Raw genomic sequence first — 12,986 nt, forward strand, 5'->3', positions numbered from 1 at the left:
ATTCCATGATGGCCTCAACATTTCAGAAGAAAGAAGTTCTGTCCAGGGGTCTAGCATCATTCATCTCTTCATTTTTCAAACAGTATTTAGGTGGCTACTGTGCCAGGCACCATGTTAGAAATAAACAACATACAACTCCTTTGAGTAGGAGAAACAAAGCTGCAAGCCAGTATCTACACTGTAAGTGAAAACATGCTATGTGAATGCAGAAATTAGTCCTGCTTGGGGCTGGGGAAAGAGGAAGGTTTAATAGGAGTTGTGGGCTTTTAAGGGTCAAGTAGATAGACATTAATGAGGCAGAAAAAGAGGTGAGAGAAGAGACTACAGCAGGAACAGTACACTGGTATAGAGGCTTGAAAATTGTTTCGTGTATGCATTCAGAAAATAGGGAATAATCTGGGAAAGTCAGAATATGGTCTGTGTGGGGAAATAATGGAAGGTGATCCTGGAAGGCTGGAAAGTTGAGCCTAATGGTTTTAGATGTGAAAAATCCAAGACAATTTTTAGGAATTAGTACAGTTAGATTTAGATTTTTGGAAATACCATACTGAAATGGAGAAGGCAAGAGAGGAGGCAGTTAGCAGTGAGGAGGCTGTTGAACTAGTCAGAGAAAGAATCGATGTGGGTCTGGCAGTTAATTCCACCAGTGAATAAATGGTTGTCAGATAAACACAAAAGGGGGTTTTGAGCCATCTTCAAGCTGGTGGGGAGGGAATGGTTAAAGATGGTGGTAGTAATGCTGAGGAAATGAGCTATTCACCTTATGCACACAGGAGATGAGGGAAGTGGGGATTTGGGAGCACAAGTGGGAAAGACATGTTATGGCCTGGATTGTGGTCGTATCAAATGACCTCTGCTCTGTGACCTCTCCCCTCAACTTTTTCAGGAAATAAATGGCTGGAACCAGTCCCCTTGAGAATGGGATGAGAAGAGAAGTCCTCACAGAAGTCACAGAAATAAGACAGAGCTGACATGTTCCCTGTGGTCCCTGCCCACCACCCCAGCCCAATACCCTGACCACACATGATTACTTAATGAGGTGTCAAACATCCTAGTTTGTCCAGGACAGTTCAAGTTTGTACTTGATATTCAGGCATCATGATTAATCCAGTTCCTTTCACTCTCAAAACTGGCCCAGTTTGAATGATAAAATGGAAGTTGACCTTACCAATCAACCGCAGCCTTCTTTCCCACTGAGCCCAGGTGCAACCTCAAAATACTTTTCTACACAGCCTTCTTTCTAGGCAACAGCTATCAATCAATCAGGTATTGAAATCTACTTGCCACCTTTTTGAAAGAAGAAAGAACATAGGTCTAATATTAGCTAGGCAAACACAGGCATGCAATTTGACCTCTCGAGCCTCCATTTCTTCATTTGACAACTGAAATAATAGCATTGCCTGCTCACAGAGATAGTATGAGCATCAAGGGAGGTAGCACATGGAAAAATGCTATACAAATGGTAGTGTTTTTAGGATTATTCAAATGACAGAAACAGCTGGCATGGTACGCCTCAGGGGTCTTGGCATCATCCTCACCCCCACCCCTGTAGGAGACCATGAGCCTCCTTGGGAAGGAGGCTGTGGTAGCCAGCAGCTCCTCCTGATGTTTAGGCCTCTCCTCCCCTAATCCTCTCTTCCTTTGGAGACAAACAACAAACCCCTCTGGCACCCCCACCCCTCGATCAACTCCATCAAGAAGCGAGGCTTCTCTTTGTACTACAGCAAACACACATCTCTTATTGACGTTCCCCTGGGACCCTCTGCGGCAACACATGCGTAGCTTTGAAGTTGCGAGTGTGTTTAATGCGCAAGGGCCCTGTCTCGGTTCAAGGACAATATTTTAAGTCCCTGAGAAGATGGGAACAAAGTTTTGATTGCAGAAAGAAACAGATCCTTAACAGACTTGAATGATAAAACATCACGATCTCTTCCGCTTGTAGCAGCCAGCTCTGAAGAGGGAGTCATGGAAGAAACAATTGATTGGGAAGCCTGACTTTAATCTCAGCCATAAGCCTGTTCCTTGACCTAAGCTACTACCACTTCCCTGACTTGTGACAGGCACAGAACTAAATACGCAGGGTGCAAGCTGCTCAGGGCAGGACTGCTGGGGAAGCAAACATAACCAAGGCTTGGAAAACTTCAGGACAAAGGCATCGTGTGGGAAAATGGCCTCCTTTGAAAGATTACTGCCTGAAGGAGGTGTCACCTGACCAAATAATAAAATCCTGAAGAGGACATGGCTCATCACTTGAATCCACAGAGGACAGCAGGCAAGATGGATCCATCTACAGAAGAATAGCCATCTTTTCACCTTTTCAAATGAGCTTAGTTGTTTCAGAAACAAACCATAATCTTCACTGCAGGTCCAACGAGAGTCCAGGCTTTAAGAAGGAAGAAAAGAGCCACTCTTCTGGGAGCAACCGAAGGAAAGAAATATGAGGCAGATAGCTGTTGAGAGTATTGTCTTCTCACGGATTCCATGAGGACCTGGCCCAGAACCTGGGTGGAAAACAGACCAACCGGCACCAAACCAACTTCACCAACTGTGCTGCAGGCAGTGACCTGGGAGATGCCCAGACCAGGAGAGAGAGGCCACACTGGGAAGCCAAGGTGATCTTAGTGATACCTGGGACTTAGGCAGTGCCTATCATTCTGAAAAGCAGGGATCAGGCCAGCAAGCTGGGCTCATGAGTAAAGGCAGGTGGAGAAGATCATCTAGAGGGGTCATCAGAAAATTTAGGTCTCATCCTGATCCTCAACTTTTCAGTCAGAAATATTAATATAATCACCCCATGTTCCCAGGGGTGATCAGTACTAGGGGGATGGTTTGCATTGAGCTAAGAGCATCTTATTCATCTGTGTATCTTCTGGGACAAGCACAATGTATGGCATATACCAGGTCAATGATTTTAACTCTGTCTGCTCATTAGAACAGCCTAGGATGCTTTATTAAAATACCAGTGGCTAGGAGCCACTCTCAGAGCCTCTGAATTAATTGGTCTGGGAATAGGCCCAGGCATGAGTGTTATAACTTCACAGGTGATCTAAAGTCAAGTCAAGGCTATGAACAATCGTACCAGATCATCAATGAGTGGCAGTTGAACAATGAAAGAACTAATGTGGTATGGTTTGGCTGAGTCCCCACCCAAATTTCACCTTGAATTGCAGTAGTCCCCACATGTCAAGGGCAGGGCCAGGTGGAGATAATTGAATTATGGGGCAGCTCCCCCCATACGGTTTTCATGGTAGTGAATAAGTCTCACGAGATCTGATGGTTTTATAAATGGGAATTCCCCTGCACATGCTCTCTTGCCTGCTGCCATGTAAGACATGAATTTTCTCCTCATTCGTCTTACACCATGATTGTGAAGCCTCCCCAGCCATGTGCAACTGTGCGTCAATTAAACCTCTTTCCTTAATAAATGACCCAGACTCAGCCAGCCTGCCACTATACTTTATTTCTAATTCAGAGAGTTCATTCTCAGATCTATCCACTCTTCTCGGGAGCTCCTGGCAGCTCAGGGTAGTGAGCACCTCCCTGAAAGCTCTGGGTGACCAGTCTTTATTCATTTCACGTGTGCCTCCTCCCCAAAGTCTAGCATGAAGAAATCAGACAAGATACAGAGATCCCCCACTTCACTGGGGGAAAGTGAAAACCACAGTTTAAGAGAGATGGGAGAACAGAGAAGCAGCAGCAGGCTCTGTTCAATAGATGGCAGCCCAGGGTGGCGAGGTGGAGAAATGTTCCCCAGAGCAGCAGCTTGTCCCTGTGCTCCCGTAGGGTGTCCTTCGAATGGCTCCCCAAATCCAACCAAAGCCTCTTCTTACAAAGTCATCGACATCTCTCGCTCAGGCTGGGCTTTTTCAAAACAAAAGGCACTTCTCCCTTGCTGGCGCTCAGGTTCAGCAAAGGCTCAGGCAGGTAGATCTTTACTAGCAGCATGAAAACAGACTAATACACAATGAATGAATGGAAGCATTGGAGGTGAATGACAGCACACTCATTCACAATGGCAGCATCCCTAATAGGATCACTGGCACTAGCCAATGGCATGGGCTGGTGAGAAAGTCTGCTTAGGAGGCCAGATTATCCATCAGAAGGCTCCCTGGTTAGCCCAACATCAGCAAAGGGACATTGGCTATTCCTGAAAGAATCTTCATAGCAAACCACTATAGTTGCTTCATATCCCCTCATTCCTGCTAAATTCTCTGTAGCGTGCTATTACGTATATTTCTTCATTCCATGCTTTTAACAAAGCAGAATCATAGGAAGAACAGGTGTTTTTTATCTGTTTCATGAGTGACTAAAATGACAGTCCCAGCTGCCAGATTACATAGAATGTTCCAGGTCACGCAGTTTCCTTGTGGGGAATCGAGGGCTCTCTGCTTACTGGATTGGGTTAACCTGGAAGCTAAGGGTTAACCTGGTAATCTGACCCTTTTTTGCATCTATCCTACCCTGTGCCTCATTACTTAGGCACACGTATGGGCTGGGGCAATACGATCAGGCATTTAATTAAGCAGATATCAAGCTCAAGAGGGTCCTATTTCCTCTACTGTGAACCTAGGAGCAATGATAAGGAAATGCAGGAGCCTGAGGGTTGAAGCACAAATTTAATAAACATTTCCGCTGTTGCCTGGAGCCTGATTTCTGTCAAGGCCCAATGACTTCTTGAACTAACTTGCTGAGTGATTGCAAACTTCTTTGAGAGCCTCATGAGAGATGGCACTCATTGGAGGTTGAGCATGTACACAAACACAGGCCCAATTGGATGGATACCCTAGCGCTCTCTCTCCCTCTCTCTCTCTCTCTCTCTCTCGCTCTCATTTGCGCACAGGCACACACCCTCCTCACAATGCCATAATGTCTATGTAAATTGGATCTTTAATATCCTTCAGATAAATGGCTTCAGAAAGAACATGGATACAATACTCAGTCTCTGAGTTAACGTGATAGGCTCTGCCTCCCAAATTGGCTCAGAGAAATTAGCAGGAAGGAAGGAAGGATCAGACGAAATAATAAACCTGCTTACCTGCTCATTAGTTTAATCTCCCCCCCACCACCCTCTCTTCGCCTTGTGGTTTCACTACCCATAAAATAACTAGATAACTTCGAAGTCCTAGATGAAAGAGAAACTAGGTCTGGAAGCTCTAAGATTAAAGGAGAATTTTTAGGATTAGTCTTTGATTTTTTTCCGTTTCTCTCTTTCTCCCCCTCTATTTTTTTTTCTTTTTATCTCAGAGATGACGGAGGAGGCTTCCCTCTTCTCTTCACCTCTCTGCTGAGCTGGTCAACCTGAAGCCTCCTCTGGGGGACAGAGGCAGAGCTCACAAGGGACTTGGGACCTGGGACAGAAAGTACAGAGTAGTAGGGCTCCTCTTAGTAACATTTCCCACAAGACATTGAAGGGCATCTGTTGTTTGAGTAATGTATGGGCACAGGAAACTGCTTCCTCCTTATCGTTTGAGTAGGACACCCTCTTGCAGATTCTTGGGTGCACTCCCCTATACCTCCTTTTCCAGGGAGCTCTCGCCCTTAAAGAGACTAAGATGAGTAGAAAAGACCCTGGCCTACCTGGTCTGCACAATCTTGGGAGATTTCAGTGATTCCATTATGTCTTCCCAGTCCTGAGAGCCAGACTGTGAGCATCTCCAACATTGCTCAACAAGGCATATTTCAAACAGTTGCACCTAAGTCACAAAGCACCCTCCCTAGGGCCACTCCTGCCCCTGCTTATAACTAGCAAAGACAAGCCAGCCTGCCGCTGCACTTTATTTCTAATTCAGAGAGTTCTTTCTCAGATCTATCCACTCCTCTTGGGAGCTCCTGACAGCTCAGGGTAGTGAGCACCCCCCTGAAAGCTCTGGGTGACCAGTCTTTGTTCATTACACGTGTGCCTCCTCCCCAAAGTCTAGCATGAAGAAATCAGACAAGATACAGAGATCCTCCACTCCACCGGGGCAAAGTGAAAACCACACAATTTAAGAGAGATGGGAGAACAGAGAAGCAGCAGCAGGCTCTGTTCAACAGATGGGCAGCCCAGGGTGGCGAGGTGGAGAAATGTTCCCCAGAGCAGCAGCATGTCCCGGTGCTCACATAGGGTGTCCTTCGAATGGCTCCCCAAATCCAACCAAAGCCTCTTCTTACGAAGTCATCGACATCTCTCTCTCAGGCCGGGCTTCTTCAAAACAAAAGGCACTTCTCCTTCGCCGGTGCTCAGGTTCAGCAAAGGCTCAGGCGGGTAACGACATCAAAGAAGGCAAAAGGCCAGGGAGCAAGTGCAGTGCTGTAAAAATGAGATGGGAGTTGAAGCTTCTCTAGGCATCTGGATGCAAATATCTATGAATTTTCAAGCCCCATATGCAGAGGTACCCCTGTGGCTGCTGTGCCACAGCTCTTAGCTGTTATCCACATTCAAGCTCACAGGCCTCACTTTTGGAAGGAAAGTTACTCTAGTCCAGAACAGCAGCTCCCACGAGTCTTAGTCTCAGAACTTCTTCACATTGAGTCCCCAAGAGCTCATGTTTGTGTAGGTTTTGTCTATTGATATTTACTGTACTAGATATTAAAACTGAGAAAAGTGGCTGGGTGTGGTGCTTACCCCTGTAGTCCCAGCTCTTTAGGAGGCTAAGGTGGGCAGATCACTTGAGGCCAGGAGTTCAAGACCAGCCTGGGCAACATGGCGAAACCCTGTCTCTACTAAAAATACAAAAATTAGCCAGGTGTGGTGGCACACACCTGTAATCCCAGCTACTCAGGAGGTTGAGGCAGGAGAATCACTTGAACCCTGGAGATGGAGGTTTAAGTGAGCCAAGATCACACCACTGCACTCCATCCTGAGAGACAGAGAAAATTATAAGATATTTACTAGTTCATTTAAAAAATCATATCTATCATACGTGAATATATACAATAGTTTTTTAATTTTCCAAAACAAAATTAGTGAGAACAGTGGCCTTGTTTTATATTCCCAAATCTCTTTAATGGCAGCCTTAATAGAAACCAGCTAGATTCACGTATCTGCTTCTGGACACACCCTGTTGTGACAGGCTGTTTTGTTGAAGCATATAAAAAAAAAAAATACAGCCTCACAGAGGTATGTATTTGGAAAGGGGAGGAATAGCTTAATAATCTTTTCTGATAATTGTGAGTATTTATGGAAATCACATCAAAACTCAAAAAATGGTGCTTTCTTAAAGGTTACAGCTTGGAATGAGAAACCTTTTCATATAATGTTACATTAAAATCCATTGATCTATCTTACACTTGAAATGGAATTTTTGCATCATGGATTGATCATCTGGAAATATTGGTTCACTGAGTTATACAGATCTTGCAAATGTTGATACATTTCATGATGCAATATTGGAAATCCACATTTGTCCATATCTCCTCAGATGGCGTCAGAAAAGTCTTTAATTATTTGGAAGTTCCCAGTGCAAGGGCCACTAGGATTCAGACTTTGTTGGAGAAGGTGCAATTACAGCCTGCTGGAAGGCAGAGAAGTTCTCTGGGTCGCCTGGACCCAAGCTGGACCATAGTCAATGAGCTGAGGCTGGGAAACAGGAACTGGAAAACAGGAAACCCCTGCCGAGGCACCTAATGAAACCTACAGGGAAGCCTTCTTCAGGAATGTTGTTGAGCTAACTGGTAAGCCAGCTAGGGAACCTATGGAACTCCCCAGGAACTCCCTCTGTAAGGCTGCCCACAGAGAAATGCTACACCATGCAGGAGAGCTCCCTGGGAAGCCTTCCTCTGGGATACCAAGGGAAACTACCTAGGAAGAGGTGCCAGGCTGCTGAGGATGAGCCCTCATCATCATTTTACACAGAAGTTGTTGGAGATTAACTTTATAATGTTCTGTTTAGGTGTTATTTAGTAGTACCATCGCTAAATTTAAGGAGATGTTAATATACCCAGCAACGGATACAATAACTCTTGAGACTATACATCTGTTTAGGAAAAGGTTGAGAATTTCACTAGTTCAAAGGATAGCTATAACTCATTAGGTAGAAAGACAGTTGTTTCAGTGTCAAACAGAAGTTCAAGTGTGTGCAGAAGTTGTGTAAACAAAAGGGTGGACTATGCCAGTCATCAAATTATTGCTGCTCAGCTCCAAGGCTACCTTCATTCCTGCTTGTGATATTGGAATGTCTTACTGGCCAATTGGAACCTTTGTCAGTAGATAGCACTGGAAGAACCCTGGAGGAGGAATGGGCTTTTCTTCCTGGTTCCAGTGATCTTCTCAGCTTGCTCCTTTGTGCATGGTAGCCAGCAGTGCATGGGATACTAAGTGATGTCATGTTCATTGGAGCTGGCATCTCCCCATTACCAGCTTCCCTTGGCACCATGGAGAGTGGCTTCATGGAAAGTTCACCCATCAGTGCAGCTCCTCCCTGGGGGCAGCCTCTTAGGACCACAGACAGGGGCTTCTTGGTGAACCCTGTGTGTGCCACAGCTGGGCTTTCCAGCATGTTCGCCAGCCTCCATGACAGCTTCCAGCAAATTCCATTGACCATCACAAGCAGTTTCCTGTCTGCCAGGCCTGGCCTAGTGACTGTGGATGGGCTGTGGCCCAGAGTAGCTTCCTGTCATGCAGGGGGCTACCATGATACCAACTCCAATGAATTCTGACTCCTAGCCCCCCCGGCCCCAAGTTTCTTCCTTTATTGGAACTCTCCCTTAGTCTTAGGGTATTCTTTAGAATTCTCTTTTATTCTTGCAAATAGTTCATTCTTTATGTTAAACCTTCCCTATTTAAATGCGAGGTGGTTTTTCTCTCCTCACTAGACCGTGACTGATACAATATGAATACAAATTTTCACAAATTCTAATATGCTTAAAAACTTCAGTCTTATCTATGGCAACAAATACTGTCAGTCATTTTCATTGAAGTGACAGTCTCACTTTGTTCATCTGTAAGAAAATATTTTCCAAATACTCAAGTCTGGTTAGTCATAAATTGTCTATCACTCATCATTTCAAGTAAACGGGTGTTTTATTAAGAAAGTGGCTAGTTCAGCTTGCAACTCAAGTGCACATGTGCTTTTCCTCAAGAAGAACATATTTAGCACAAATTGTTTTTGCATACTTCCCATTTTATTACACAGAATATTAAATAGGCATGTACTCAAAGGTCAAGATTTAAGAAAATTAATATTTTTACTGCCACATCAGGACATTCTTGAGTAAAAGTGATTTTTTTATTCTACAAGTGCGTTCTAGTAAAAAATATAACGTTCAGTATTACAGTTTGGTGCCACGGCCTTGATTTGGGCTAAGCAGCCTACAGTTTTACCCATCGTTGATGGTGTGCCATCAGTGTAAATGTCAACGCAGTGAAAAAGGCAAATAGCATCATGAAAATGGTTTTGATCTCACAGAACCCTGTAAAGGACCTAGGAAACTCCAGGCATCCATGAGCCACACTTTTAAAGGTAAAGTATATATGTTTGGGCATCAAAAAGACCTGAGCCTGAATCTTGACTCTGCCAGTTTTTAACTAGATGATCCTGGACAATTTGCTTAACTATGCCTTGGTTTTCTCATATATGAAATGGGATTCAGAAGACTGCCTCCTTCACAGGGATATGTAAGAATTAAGTGAGATATAGTATGGGTATATAGCGTAGTTCCTAGCACACAGTAAGTTCTCAATAAAGAGAGATTATATTGAAGAGAAAAGAGGAGGAGTGAGAGGAGAAAAAAACATAGAGTCCTGGTCATTTCAGAGCGGAGGCATAAGAAGACCATTATGGCAAAAGTGAGGTTGCAGAGTTATGGTGGGTAAACCCGGAGCCTTGAGTTCTTTCATCCTGTCCCCAGAAATTCTTGAAGGAGGAGGAGCCAACTGAGTGAAGAAAGAAGTCCCAAGGGTGGGCTCACCCACCTCTGGATGCTTTTTAGAAGGTAACCCCAGAAGGGCTTTATATTTCTTAGGATAATTTCTGTTCGCCCCTCAATAAAGACAGCCACCATGTGAGAGAGGGGTGATGGCTGAGACATCTAACTAGAGTCTAATTTGGGACTCTAACTAAAGTGCTTCATGCTGCCACTAAGGTGCAAAGCTGGTGTTAGAGTACCAGCCTGGTTACAGTACTGAAGTTCACTCCTTCTGTTCTGCGGCATTCCTCCTAGTGTGTCAGGAAACACTGCAATCTTCTCTCAGAGAAGTCAAGAGAGAAAAATCTGCAACACAAAACAAAGGCACCTAGGTCAGATTCCACAGTTGTATCTTAATTATTCAGGAGTTGCTTCCATATTTAGCGGTGCTCAGCTCCAAAATATGAATACTATCTTATGACTGCTAGGCAGGCTAACCCACAATTAGCCAGGCTGTTTACAGTGCCCTCTACTCCCCTTTTCCTTCTCCAGCCTTCTGAGAAAAAGGACACTCCATGACAATAAATGTTGTTGTTGTCAGCTAATACCTAACAATAAATACAACTGACTTCTACTGAGAACTTGCTTCAGTCTAGGCATTATGCTAAGTGTTACACACACGACTTCATTTCATCCTCAAAACACTTTAAGCCCATTTTAAAGACAAAGAAACTGAGTCTCAGAGAGGTCAACTGGTGTGTCAAATCTGCACAACTAGTGTCAAATTATTTTCTGTCTGACCTCAGAGCTGGTGTTAGTACCACTGTTCTCTCCTGCGTCTCAATGTAAGTGAATTTTCACAGTAGGTGAGTGCATTTCCTCCTCCCTCCCTCTGGCATTTGGGGTCACAATTCTTCTTTGCTAGTTTGTCTTGCTTCCATGCCATGCTGAAACCGAGTGGTTTCCTTCAGTGCTCAGTTTCTTGTGGATAGCTTTGTATATATTCCTCAGATAAATTCTCACTGCAAAAGTCTTTTGGATTCCTCCTCTCTTCTTGTTGACTTTCCTGACTTCAGCTTGCTCCCTTGCAAGCAATCCACCATGCTGTTACCAGCACAGCCTTTCTAAATATACCCTTCCTTCCCTCGCTTAAATGCCCTGAGACTCCCCGGCTGCGCTAAGACCACATTCTCCAGCTTGCTATTCCAAACACTTGGTTGCCTGCTTCCAGTTAATCTCTCCAAGTTCATTCCTTCCTCCCCTGCCTGTCTCCTGTGCTTCAGAATCCCTGTGTACCCTATGAATATGTACAATTATTATTTGTCAATTAAAAAAATAAAATTAAAGAAAAAAGCTATTTGGAACTATGTATTATTGTTAACTATAGTCATTCTACAATGCTATAGGACACCAGAATGTATTCCTCCATGATCACAGCTTTCTAATTCTTTTCTGATAGATTGTCTTATCTGGTCTCCCTGGACAAAATGCAGCCTTGGAATCCTCTAGGATATCACCAGCAGTTGTTGTGAGTTCCAACCTGAGAATCAATTTATTTACAATTCTTGAACCCATAGCAACAAGAATAAAAAAGAAAGCGAATTTGGAAGTTACCTCATGGGGGGAATAAAGGCAAGTGTGAAGGTGCCTTAGGGAGGGGAAGGAAGAGATAAAACAGATCACTGCTTCGTTTATGCCCCAAGTACTCAATGCATTTGCCAACCAAAACATTTTAACTGCTTATTTTATGCAGTTGTTTGCTATCTCAACCATGAGTCCTTCGAGAGTTAGGAATATCTTATTTTCTCTTCTATACCCAGCATTTAGCACGATACCAATATCGACAGACAAAAAATATCAATAAACATGTATTGAATGAAAGAGTGAAGGAATAAATGAATGAATAAATAACTGGTGGTCCTGGAGAACAAAAATGGTGATACCCCTGACAGAAATGGAAGATCAGGAAGGAGAGCCAGAACAGTGTAACAGAAAGTGATATAAAAGCAGGTTTCATCTCAATATGAGAAAGAACTCTACAGAGGCCAAGAATATCTCAAGAAGCACTTGGCTTCATGGAAAGGCATTAACGGTGAGGATAAAGATAGCTGCCATTTATCTCATGTTCACCTTATGCAACCCTCACTGCAGCCTGGTTTCACAGGAACTATTACCATCCCCATTCTACAGGTGGAAAAAATGAGTCTCCAGGAGGCTTTGTAACATGCCCCAAGCGACAAAGCTGGTAAGTGCAGAACACAAGCTTTAAACCCCAACTGATTCCAGGACCTCACTGTAATTGCTGCCCCTCAACAACAAAGTTCAGACCCTGGGAGTGCATGTCTGATGGCTTCATGCCCTCATCCTCTCACTCCTCACCCTGGTTTTGTGTTGCTCTCACATTGTAAACAGCCTCCTCCCTCAGACTTTCTCTTCAGAGACCAGCCCATTCCCAGGTGGAGAAGCACTCCTCTGGACTTGATGCTGGTGTCTCTTTGACCCGTCCCCAAGGCAATGGGGGTGGAGAGGCAGGGGGTTGCTTCAGGGGCAGGCCTAGACCTCTGTGCCACTTGGAGCCTGCTCCTCCAACACGGCCTCGCCTCCTCCTTCTGATAGCTTCCCAGGGAGTGTAGGGATTCACCTTGCACAGAGAAGTTCGGCCCTTGCCCAGCTCCTGAGAGTTAGCCTCTCAGCCCTTGGAATATCTGCCCAGTAAGAGCACCTTTGTTTTTACCTGAGGTCTTTGGTCTGTCTCAGATTGACCTCTGGAGGGGCAGGAGACTGAGGTAAGTCATGCAGGAGCTCCATGCCTACATGAGCAACCCCTGATAAAAACTAGACACCAAGGCTCAGGTGAGCTTCCCTGGTTGGCAACGCTTTGTGTGTGTTGTCAACATCATTTCTGAGGGAATTAGGAGCTGTCTGCTGACTCCACTGGGAGAGGACAATGGAAGCCCACACCTGGAGCTCTACTGGACTATGCCTGTGCACCTTTTTCCATTGCTGATTTTCACCTGTAACCTTTTGCTAATAAACTGTAGCTGTGAGTCTAACAGTTTTGCTGAATTCCACGAGTACTTCTAGTGAATTACTAAAGCTAAGAGTGGTTTTGGGGACCCCTGAATGGCAGTCTTCTTGACCCCCATTGCTCCTGCCTGTTC

Source organism: Symphalangus syndactylus, chromosome 3 (genome assembly GCF_028878055.3).
Source record: "Symphalangus syndactylus isolate Jambi chromosome 3, NHGRI_mSymSyn1-v2.1_pri, whole genome shotgun sequence".
NCBI lineage: Eukaryota > Metazoa > Chordata > Mammalia > Primates > Hylobatidae > Symphalangus > Symphalangus syndactylus.